The sequence below is a fragment of the Ailuropoda melanoleuca genome, chromosome 9 (assembly GCF_002007445.2).
Source record: "Ailuropoda melanoleuca isolate Jingjing chromosome 9, ASM200744v2, whole genome shotgun sequence".
NCBI lineage: Eukaryota > Metazoa > Chordata > Mammalia > Carnivora > Ursidae > Ailuropoda > Ailuropoda melanoleuca.
Genome location: NC_048226.1, coordinates 93,738,915 through 93,750,510, shown reverse-complemented (window position 1 = coordinate 93,750,510; position 11,596 = coordinate 93,738,915). Strand labels below are relative to the sequence as shown.

Genomic DNA, 11,596 nt, shown 5'->3' with positions numbered 1-11,596 from the left:
ACTTTTTTTTTTTTTTTTTTTGGTGAAGTAAAGCAGAAGGTAATTTGGCCTTCTTTTGAGAAGTCCGGATCGAGACCCGGATGACTTGGGGAAAACGTTCCTGCTTTTAGAGTGTGTAACTGTACTTTATTAACCCCGAAAAACAGATGCATTTTAAGAGAAAACAAGCTCTTCGTAAGGTGCTGTTTTTAGCTCAGTAACTAATGATGAATCAAAATGTTTCTTCAAACCCAATTATCCAATAAAAATTGCCATAGTAACCATCACATTACACAACCCTTCCTCATGCTCACACCACAAACTTCCGTAGGAACTGCTGCCATCCCCTTCTTGACACCGCCATCTGCTATGTCATGAGAAGGAGAGGTGGGGGGGGACGTCTAAGGAGGGAACGGTAATTCTGATTCGTGCAAATCCTTGCAGGGAAAGGGAGCCTTGGGGCAGAGACACATTGGTAGAAAGCTCATTTTCTGTGGAAGTCTGGTGGTTTTCACCATGATCTAAGAGGGGCTCAACCCAAGAGCATCAGGGCAAATAAGATTAGAGCTTAAATAAGGGCCCCCAGTCCCCCCATCACTGCGTCTGCAATAGGTGTTCCCTGGCTCTCTCCTTGGCTAACCCTTCCTCATTCCTCAAGTTTCATGGAAATATTTCATCCCCAGAGAGATTTTCCCTGCACTACTTGTTCTAAATTAAGGTCTCCACAGGATGCCTCGTAGGGAAGGGACATTAGTTATCTCATTTGCCACTGGAATCTAAAACAGTGCCTAGATCCCACTTGGGACTCAGGAAATATTTATGAAAGGAACGAAGAAAGGGGAAGCTACCTACGAGACAGCCATCATCCCCATCAGCCATCTGATGGTCTGGATGGTACAAACTAATTGTATTCATTCATTAAATCACCCATCCCACAAATACCAGAGGCTGACGACATTAGAAAGGGCAATGAATGCATCCTGGCTGTTACAGGTTCGATCCTCTGAGAAGCAGACTCTGGGAGGGAGGTGAGTGGGGGAAAAGTTTATTAGGGGATGCTGTCAGGATCAGCACCCCTGGACGGGAAGACGTGGAGGCAGATATAGGCAAAGAGACAAGCTGAGCTGTGATGGGGTTTGCACAGACACCTGTCACTGTTGTGGGGAGTTCTGAAGCTGGGGTGGTTTTTCTGAGTTCTCCGAGTTGGAATCAGGAGTGCACCCCAGGTGTCCTGACAGTTGATCAGTCCTGGGCATGACCTTGGTGAGAAGGTCCTCTTCAGCGAGCTGATCTCCCAAGGAGGTGGACAGCTGAGGGCCGTCTGCCTGCAGTAACCATGGGAAGATGTATTCTCCATTCCCGAGGGGGATCTGGTCCTACCCCGGTCTACCCCTTGTGCCTCCAGAACTTACTGCACCACTGAAGTTCTGAGAGCTCTTCTGTGATCTGGGAGGTAGGGGGGCTTTTTTCTTGGGGGAGCGCTGCTGCAGCTGGCCGTGGGACCCCTACAGATGTACATTGTCTCCCTCCTGTCTGCCTTGTTCTAGATTCTCCTCTCCCTCAGCTAGTGCTTCTGCAGGCTGGTCTTGGAGGTTTACCTGATGGCATCTTGCAGATTCTCACCCCTCAGGCATTTGAGCTTCTGCTCACTATGCCTTTCTCGGGCCAGGGCGTAACTCCTTCCTGGATGGTGACTCTTTGTCTAATGGCCACTTGGCCTGAGGAGCCCACATGCCATATGTTCTGATACAGTGGGACTCTGGCTGCACCACCCGGTGGAAGTGCTCAGCCTTGGGAAAGTCGGAACTCTAAAGCTATAGAACCCAGGGGTCAGGCTCTGTAATCACAGGCACCCCAGGTGGGTCATCAGGAGTGATGGCAACTAGGGCCACTGCTGCTTCTCCTGGAAACACGCCTTGTTTCCCAGCCTTGCTCCTGGGGCACAGCACCGTATAAGGCCTTCGATGGAAAGTGGCCACTGCATCCTAGAAGCTGGCGTCCATCTTTGGAGGGTGTTGACTACAAGATGGCACCAGGGAGCTCCCTGATTCTCTCATGGGATCAACTTCTGGGACTGGGTAAATGAAGCAGTCACTGGGCCCTGCAGCTTTGTACCCCGTCCTGCCCCATACCTCTCTGCCATAAAGGACATCCCTTGGCCGGACACGAGACCCCTAGAGCTGGACTCTTCCCCACACATCTATCCCTGAAGCTCTAGTGGAACCACCCCAAGCTCCCACTGTCCCCTCCATTTCTAGATTTGTAAATCTAGCCTGGGGAAAATAAACACTTTGAGAGCAGCTGAAGCAGAATTCCCAGCTCTTCCCTGCCCTGGGTGTCAGGAATGACGGGAGAATGTGGCATTTCCTCAGTGACCTGACTGGGAGTGGTGTGGGGGGGTGTGGTTCACCGGAGTCACAGCCAGGCAGGCCCTTTGCCTCCTTCCAGCCGCATCCGTAAAGCGCTTTCAATGTGCTGCCTGACAGGACCCAGGTGAGGAGGGAAGAGAAGTGAGTCAGCGTCCACTTGGGTCTTCAAACCATTGCTGATTCGCCTGCCGGGGAATATTTATAGACTTCATTTTCTGAGTGGTGTTGCAAATGCTCGTGCATGAGGAGTCTTTCCAGAAAGTACTCCTGGTTCCCTTCTGACCGCCAGCAGCCCATGGGTCATGAATTCATTTTTTTATCCTAAAAACATTTATGATGCCCCCGCCACCGCTAACTACTCTGCCAGGGGTTGTGTGAATCAAGACGTTGGCTTTCTCTGCGACTGCTTCTTTGGTTAACACCTCCGTTTCTCTGGAACATGTCGTAATGGGCCCTGTTGGTGCTCGTGTGGGGACTACACCACGCTGGAATCACAGCTTACGCTGGGGTGAGGTTTGAAGGCTAACAGCTTAGTCAGAAATCCTGCTGTAAAAAAAAATTCCCTGAAATGCCAGAAGAGTCAGTAAATGGATGTATCATCTCCAGAACCCAACCCAGCCAGGTTCTCCCCTGGTATGAGCAAGCTCCAGGCAAAGCAGTTGGTTTGTGTTTAGGGACTATATTGTGTGAAAAGGGTGGAGCTTGAAGCCTCATGGACACCCAGTGCTGCCGTGTGGGCACGCTGCTGGAGGCCACAGGCCCGAAACATCCCGGAGAGGCTCAGCTCTTCATGCCAAGTCATGAGAGCTCATGAGCGGACAACACGTGCAAGCCAGGTAGAGCGCTTTATCCTTGGATTTCTGTCCCCTTTTCTTCTCCTCCTTCTCTCTCCCTCCCTCTTGCACACCCCCAACTAGTAAGGAATACATATAAACTAAATGCACATATGCGAAAACTCCACTGTTCTAATTTGTCTCCTTGTGGAACTCGGTCAAACAGAGAACCTTCCTCCAGTACTTCACGCACATTGGACAAAACTTCTCTGGACCTGGCTCTTGGCTTTCCTTATAAAATGACAGCTAAATGTGCGTCGTGCCTAAGCCCCTAGAAGAAGCGTTTCTTCCCATCACAGGAGGCCTCAGCAGTGATGCTCGTAAGAGTTCCTTGACGATGCCATCCCTAGCTGGGCTGCTCGAGGAAAGGTTGCAGACCCTAACATAAAGAGGGCCAGGGGTTCTGCAGTCAAGGATTAGAGGCAGGGACATGGAATGGATTTTGACATCAGACATACTCCCCGCCCCCCTGTCAAATGTAGGCTTTGGGGGCAAGAGGGGGACTAAGACTCTGTTTCCTAATTTGTATGAAATGGTGAAAGTTCTACTTTGCAGGATTAAGATGGAGATTTATTTATTTATTTGAGAGGGAGCATAGCAGCAGGAGAGATGGAGGGAGAGGGATAGAGTGAGAGCAGACTCACACTGAGCTTGGAGCCCGATGCAGGTCTCGATCTGATGACCCTCAGATCATGACCTGAGCTGAAACTAAGAGTCGGATGCTTAACTGACTGCGCCACCCAGGCACCTCTAAGATGAAGATTTAATGAGCTAATGGCCCTGTTACGTGAAGCCCTTTGCATGTGGTAGATGTCTCCCCTGCTCCCACCCCCCATATCTGGCCACTCCAAGCTTACAGTCCTACCCTCCAGCAATGCTGGGCACTTTCCAGCTTCCCAAATGGTTCCCGCTTATTCTTGCCACCAGGCCCTTCCCCGTACTGCTCCTTCAACACCCTTTCCCTGTCTTGACTTGTCCAACTCCTATGCATTATTCAAGCTTCAGCTTAAATGTCACCCCCTCCAGAGAGCCTTCCTGGATCCCCTCCCCTCTATTAGACTCCACTGTTATGGGCTGTCTTTACCGCATAGTGTTGTTAGTGCTTAAAAGAGCAGGCTCTGAAGGCTGACTGGCTGGATTCCAAGACTGGCCCTTCCACTTATGGAAGGGTGACTGGAAGCAAGCTCCTTGATTTGCCTTTGCCTCAGTTTCCTCATCTGTAAGTGGGGATCGGACAGCCATGCATCCCTGTTTTCCCGGGGCAGTTGAGGTTCATGCCCATGATCCCAGAATCATCGAATGACCCCCTTCACTGTCAAAATTGTTTTATTTGAATAATTAATTATAGAGTCACCTAATACTAGTAATCATGGCAGCCACTTCATTGGATTACTGTGTGAATTAAATGAGTTGGTCCAGGCACAAAGTTTAGAGCAGTGTCCATGACACAGTAGGTTCAATACTGTTTATTAGTTAATGATGCCAGCTGTTGGCATGACAGCCATTAGTTGCCGTTGGAGTGTCTCTGTCCTGACACCCGCCACCTTGTGTGAGAATCATGCGTCTAATCATTTCTCTTCCCCGCCAGACCCGAGTTCCTTGCAGGCAAGGACATCATCTGTCTTATTTTTGTCCGCCACAATGTGCCGCTCAGTGGAGAGCTCAAGGTTAGTTCCACAAAGAAAAGAAATCCACGTAACAAGGTTAGAAATGTGGAGATACTTGAAAGAGTTTTGCTGTGTTCTGGAAGCAAAGTGAGTTTTGAAAATGAAACTGCTCACCTCCCGCTTATCCAGCAGTAATTTACTGAGCACCTACTGTGTGCTGGTGACTGCAGTACTCCCGGGGAGTGCTTCTCCCCCTCGCCACTGTTGACTGTTGAGCAGGGGGGGTCCTTTCTTGGGCAGGGAGGCCGTGCTGTACAGTTAAGACGGTTAGCAGCACATCTGGCCCCCATCACCAAATGCCAGGATTGTCCCCTCCAGATGGGACATTCCAAAATATCTCGACTTTGCCGAATGCCTCCAACTGCGCAAAATCTCCCGTTTGAGACCCACTGCTCTGAGGGTCGGACCTGCTTTCTTCACCTTCGTAATAGTGTGGGGAAGCTGGGAGGTCTGGTACTGATCGGCTTTGTATGAATGTGATCCTGACGTAGTGTAGACACGGGCCTCTGATTTTCTCCCTGAGTCATTAATATTTATGACAAGTTAATTCACAAAGAGTTTATCAGATCATCAATTCAATAGAGATATTTCTTTTTTTTTTTAAGATTTTATTTATTTATTTGACACAGAGAGACAGCCAGCGAGAGAGGGAACACAAGCAGGGGGAGTGGGAGAGGAAGAAGCAGGCTCCTAGCGGAGGAGCCTGATGCGGGGCTCGATCCCAGAACGTCAGGATCACACCCTGAGCCGAAGGCAGACGCTTAACGACTTAGCCACCCAGGCACCCCAATAGAGATATTTCTGCATGAAATATTTCATGTTTTCTACTGTTTGTACATTCACTCATTATCATGCGCATATTGTTTGCCAGATATGGCTTCTCTTCATCTTGGCCATTATCTGCTTTGGATAGGAGACCTTTCTCTTCCCTTCTTTGGTCTGATAATCAAGAAGTCTTCTAGGTTTGTTGCAAACAAGAGTCATGAATGGTTTTGAAAGATCAGTCTCATCAAAAATGAAAATCTTGTCTTTAAACATATCACCTCCATGGAAGGGTTGTCACCTGGCGTTGGCACTCACCCACAGCTTTCTGGGGAATTATCATGGGTATTGCAGAAAATATCAATTCTGACATTTCTCATAAAGATCCAAACAGGGTTGGTGAGAGGACCAGTTATGGTCCTTTGTATCTTCTGAAGCACCTTTCCTTTTTCACAACATTGGCTACCATTTGCAATGGCCCAGGAAGTGATTTGTTCACTAAGCCACCAGGAATTGTGCCAATGTGGAAACACGCTCTGTAGGTTTCCTCCTGCTTCACGAGGAAGAACACTGGACTAGAAACCAGAAAACAGGTATTCTTGTCAATTCCCCATTTTTTATAAGTTTTCAACCCTGGATGGGTTGCTGAGCCAATGTCACCCGTGACCCGTCCCACCTACACCTTCTGCCTCTCACACTTGCACACATACACACACTCACACACACACATGCTGTTACCCCAAGACTGCAGGAAGACCAAAAGGGACCCACCTTTCTTTCCCTGAAATTACCCCAGAATGTTGAAGGAGATAGGGGTCGGCAAGATTTTTCTGCAAAGGACCAGACGATAGGGGCGCCTGGGTGGCTCAGTTGGTTGAGTGTCGGACTCTTGATTTCAGCTCAGGTCATGATCTTGGGGTTCTGGGATCAAGCCCTGTGTCAGACTCTGCACTCCGTAGGGAGTCTGCTTGAGGTTCTCTCCCTCTGCCCCTCCCCTTGCTTGTGTGTGTGCGTGCACGCGCGTGCCTGCATGCACTCTCTCTCAAATAAATAAATAAATAAATAAAACCTTTTTTAAAAAAAGGACCAGACAACGAATAGTTAAATATTTGAGGTTTTGTGAACCACATAATGAAATCCTTTCTGTCTCTCCACCTCCTCGTCCTTCCCTCCTCCTCCTCCTTCCACTATTCCTTAAAAAATGTGAAAACCACTCTTAGCCCACCAGCTCTGCAAAAACAGGCCCTGGACTGATTTGTCTGGCCTGTAGTTTGTGGACCATGAGGAAGAGCATGGATAGAAACTCCTGCTTTTCCCAGGACTGTCCAGATTTCAAAATTAAGTTCTGTGTTCCAGGCAAACCAGGACAGTTGGCCACCCTGGCACCCCTTCTGAGCTCTGTGACCTCAGGTCATTACTTAACATCTCTGAGTCTCACTTTTCTGTGAAATGGGGCTAATAAGACCAAGCAGGATTGCTATTGAATTGTCTACAAAATGGCACATTTAAAGGGCAAAGGACAGTGTCTGGTACACAATCGGGGTGTGGAAACAGAAGTTCTCCTAGATTCTCCTTGCAAAGAGATGGACAGGAGATTCTAAGTGGTGGAGTCACCCCAGGCTGCGAAACGCTCTTGGAATGATTAGGGCTACTTATTTTGTTCATCCCTCTGAGGACGGGTATACATTGTACATGGCATACACTGTAACCATGTTAATACCTTTCCTGCTTTGCGTTATTATTGACATGGTTTATCTGTAAAATTTGGGGGGCCCCCTGTTATGTCTCTCCTATTTAAGGAACAATTAACTTCATCATTGTGTGCCTTGTTCAGTTTTAAGGGGTTTAACCACTTATTTTTCCTCACCTCCAGTCCTTCCTGTGGTTAGCCTTTTCAATTTTTACTTCTTCCTTACTTTACAGTTTTTTAACTCCATGAGCAAAATCTTCTATCTCTGTTCTGTTTTCTTTTAATTCTATTTTTTCCAAAATCCTCTCTTTTTGTGGCCTTCCAAAAAGACCGTGTTGCCCCCTTATTACGTTGTCATTTCTCAGGACACTAGTCGCGAAGTCAGGTTTTTTCATCATGTGACTTCTTACTGTTTGCCGGCAGAGTTCAGCAGGACTCTTTTTTTTTTTTTTAATCTTTTTTCCTAGATGTTCACTAAAGTTTACTACTTGATGGCTCTGTTATTTTTTTTTTAACTTCATTCCTTTCTCCTCATGATTGTTTTTCCAGTCCGGTGTGTACTATTTATAAAGGGCAGGCAGGAAGCGTGGGCACGGGCTAGCAGCTGGGGGAGAGCCCACGGCACTGGCAGAGGATGTTGGTGGCACTCTCTCTGTCCCTTCTGTTCGCTCAGTGACTGCTGGGGATCCAGTTAATCCTTCTTCCGTGCCATCCTTCACCGAAGCCTCACACATGGAGTTTAACCTGGGGGTACGCATTCTGCATGCCATGGCACGAGTGATCTTTCTGAAACATAGACCTGACTGTATGCCTACCTGCTCAGACCCTCCCTGAGTCACCACGGTGACAGAAAAGACGACAAAGCAATAATGACCATCACCACCACCACAGTCGATACTCAGTGAGTCACTCCCGTGCTACAGGCTTTTTGCTAATTGCTTTTCATCATTTGTCCAACCGTATTCTTAGGAAAGTATTCCTATTTTCCAGGTGAGGAGATTGGAGGGCCAGAGAAATGAGCTAACTGGGCCAAGGTCATGCAGCAAGGAGGTGGCCTGATTGGGAGCCCAGATCCTTAACCACTGGGCTAGGCTGCTGAGCTCTACACGGGACAGCAAACTGAGCTATTTAGTACCTGGCCCTTAGTGAGGGGAATGGCTTGCCTCGGTCAGCCTGGGGGTACATGGTGATTTAAGGCCCACTTTGACTCCAGAATTGGCTTCTTAATCCCCATCTTCACTGTCTTCTCTAAGAATAAATAATGGGAAATAAACATTTTTTGTAAAGTAGCAAAAATACAAAAGATTTTAATACTTTGTGGTCCTCTGGGGTGTTTCTTAACCTGGAGGAAGAAAATTTTTAAGACATCATTTATTCAGAAAACAAGAATTTGGGTTACACCACAGACAGAATTTGGAAAAAAATGGTGGCCTCGTATTTAAATATATACAGAACATTTATTGCAAGTCTGCTCTCTGTTAAGTGTTTTCATGCACATATGCATAGGTAGATAGATAGATAGGTAGAGATACGCAAACATATACATTATTTATATGAGGCCAAGTTTCATTCCCATTGTTCAGATGAGAAACTTGAGGCTCAAAAAGGCGAAAGGTAACTTGCCTGAGGTCATCTGCCTGGTAAGTGGTGAAGATGAGGGATGTAAAGCCGGGTCTCTGCTACAGAAACTCCAGCAACAGGCAGGGTGGATACCTGCCCCACTCACTTTGTCAGGACCCCCTTCCACCAAGCCTGAATGCCGCTGGGGATTGTGGAGACTATCAAAACCTCCCGATATTATTTTCCTCATTCGCCCCTGTGTTCAGGCTTCCCACTCCCGCAGCCTCTCCTTCTGCCCAGGGTGCAGCCATCAGTGTCCATGAGGTCGGGCCTCAGTCCAAAAGCAGAGAGGCCGAAACACGGGGACATTTCTTCAATTGTAAGAAGGTCTTGTGAAAACACTCCACAGTTTGCCAAGAGCACGGGTGTTGGGGTTAGAGAGCCCGGTGCTGCTCACAGCTCCTGAATCTCCTAACCTTTGGGCAAGTTGCTCTCAGGGCCTTGGTTTCAACATTTATGGATGGAGGGAACTGGTGGCCGAGAACATCTTTGTCGGGGGAAGAGCCAAGAATGCAGACACGTGGGGCGCCTGGGTAGCACAGAGGTTAAGTGTCTGCCTTCGGCTCAGGGCGTGATCCTGGCGTTATGGGATCGAGCCCCACATCAGGCTCCTCCGCTATGAGCCTGCTGCTCCCTCTCCCACTCCCCCTGCTTGTGTTCCCTCTCTCGCTGGCTGTCTCTCTCTCTGTTGAATAAATAAATAAAGTCTTTAAAAAAAAAAAAGAATGCAGACACGTGGCTGACACAGGGCCTGGTTCACAGTCAAATGCTCCACGAATCTCTGAATCGATGTAAGTAACCGTTTTTAAGATGTGTTCGAGGCTTTTCCCTGCCTCGGATGACTCTCTTCTATGCCCTAGAACCACTTTCATGACTTCTGAACTGTGCTAGAACAAGCCTGCTGGACGGCACACACGCCTCTCTCACGGCTCCTTCCCCTTTCCAGGCTCCACGACGGTGCCACAAAATAGCCAAATCCTAGCATCCGCAGTGCATGGGCCAAGTCCGCATTTGTGGCTCGAGGGAGCTTTCGCTGTATTCACACAGCAGCGGGCTCAGGGGTGAGGTCGGAGGGCAAAGTCGTTCCAAGTGCAGGCTCTGAGTCCAATGGCCAGGGTTCAACCCAGCCCTACCTACCGCTGGCTTCATCTGTGGTCTCGAGCAAATGAATGAACGGTGCCTCCCACACTGGGGTCTCGAGAGCCTACGTGAGTGAAAGCCTGCCAGGCACTGAGGACGATTCCTGGCCTATGCTAAGTGCTCAATGGATGCTAGGTGTCCATTAGAGAAGGATGCCAGACCCTGGTCAGCCAGGCTCATTCACCTGTAGCCACCAGGCCTCTGCCTACATCGTTCACCTATGCCCATTATGTGGCAACACGTCCAACGTGCCTCATGCGCCGTGAAGTATTTAGTTGCTAAATTCGACCCCAGTCTCCTGAAAGGGCTCCATTTCTTTTGAATATCAAAGGGTCTCCTTCACGTCCTGTCCAGCCCTTGCTTGGATCCTGCAAAGTCAGACTTCCTGTGTTCAGTTCCCTGCCCTACCACCGTGAGGGCTGTTCAACCTTAGACAAGTTCCTCAACCTCTCTGAACTTTAGCCTCCTCATATGGACGTAAAAATACTTCCTTCCCCATCGAGATTATGTAAGAACATATGTGAAAATTATTTCATAAGATACCCTGTGCTTAATAGGAACTCAAAAAATTAAGTTATACTTGCGATTAGGTAGTTTCCCAATTTCAGCCTGCATATCCTCTGAAATTTATGATACATCATTAATGTGAAGGACAAATCAAGGTGGAAATCCTTTAAAAATTAGTTTTCAGCATTTCATATAAATTAAACTGCAGGGTAACACCTTTAAAAATTTCTGGTTTCCATTAAAATATTGGAAATTATCCAAATACAAATCAGTCCTTATGGGATTGCAACACATCTTTCCTCCATTTTCTTCCTCAATTTTAAAAATACAACTGTCTCCAGGGACAGAATCACTTTTCCAGAACTGGTCTTTCCACACACAATGGCACTTGAGTGAATGCTTAAGGAGACCCAGACACAAGTGGAAGAAGGGTCTTTCTCCTGTCCTTTTTTTTTTTTTTTAAGATTTTATTTATTTATTTGACAGAGAGCATAAGCAAGGGGACCTGCAGGCAGAGGGAGAGAGAGAAGCAGGCTCCCCGCTGAGCAGGGACCCCCCCCCCCCCACCGNGATCCCAGGACCCCGGGATCATGACCTGAGCCCAAAGCAGACGCTTAACCAACTGAGCCACCCAGGTGCCCCTCTTTCCCCTGTTCTTAATAAAGCAGGGCTCCTCCAGCTGTCAGCAGGTGGGCTGCAGACTGTGGCGATGTCTCCTGTACAAAGGGAGCCACACACAAAATGCAGTGCATAACCCCGTGGACCCAGAAAGCACACACTTTGCCTGTGAGGCCCCCAGCGACCCCGTCCACTTCCCCCACCCCTGACCTGGCTACTTGGCAATGAATAGCAGTGGATCTTTCTGCAGTGACAGAATGCAAGTCCTGCATCAAATGGGGAGGCCGACTTTGTGAGCCCTTCCAACTCTGAGCCCCCTGGCCTCCGACAGCAGGGTCCACATGCAGTGGACGGAGGCACCCGGGCCCCCAGAGAACCCTCCCAACGCCAGGCATTGAGGGAGGAGGTGGG

The 11,596-nt window shown here is 48.4% G+C and overlaps 1 protein-coding gene across 1 annotated transcript in view; it reads left to right on the top strand.

The window, feature by feature from the left end:
• Window positions 1–11,596, top strand: part of ADCY8 (adenylate cyclase 8) — a 266,226-nt gene that overhangs the window by 26,565 nt on the left and 228,065 nt on the right. The gene's annotated exons all lie outside the window — the stretch shown is intronic.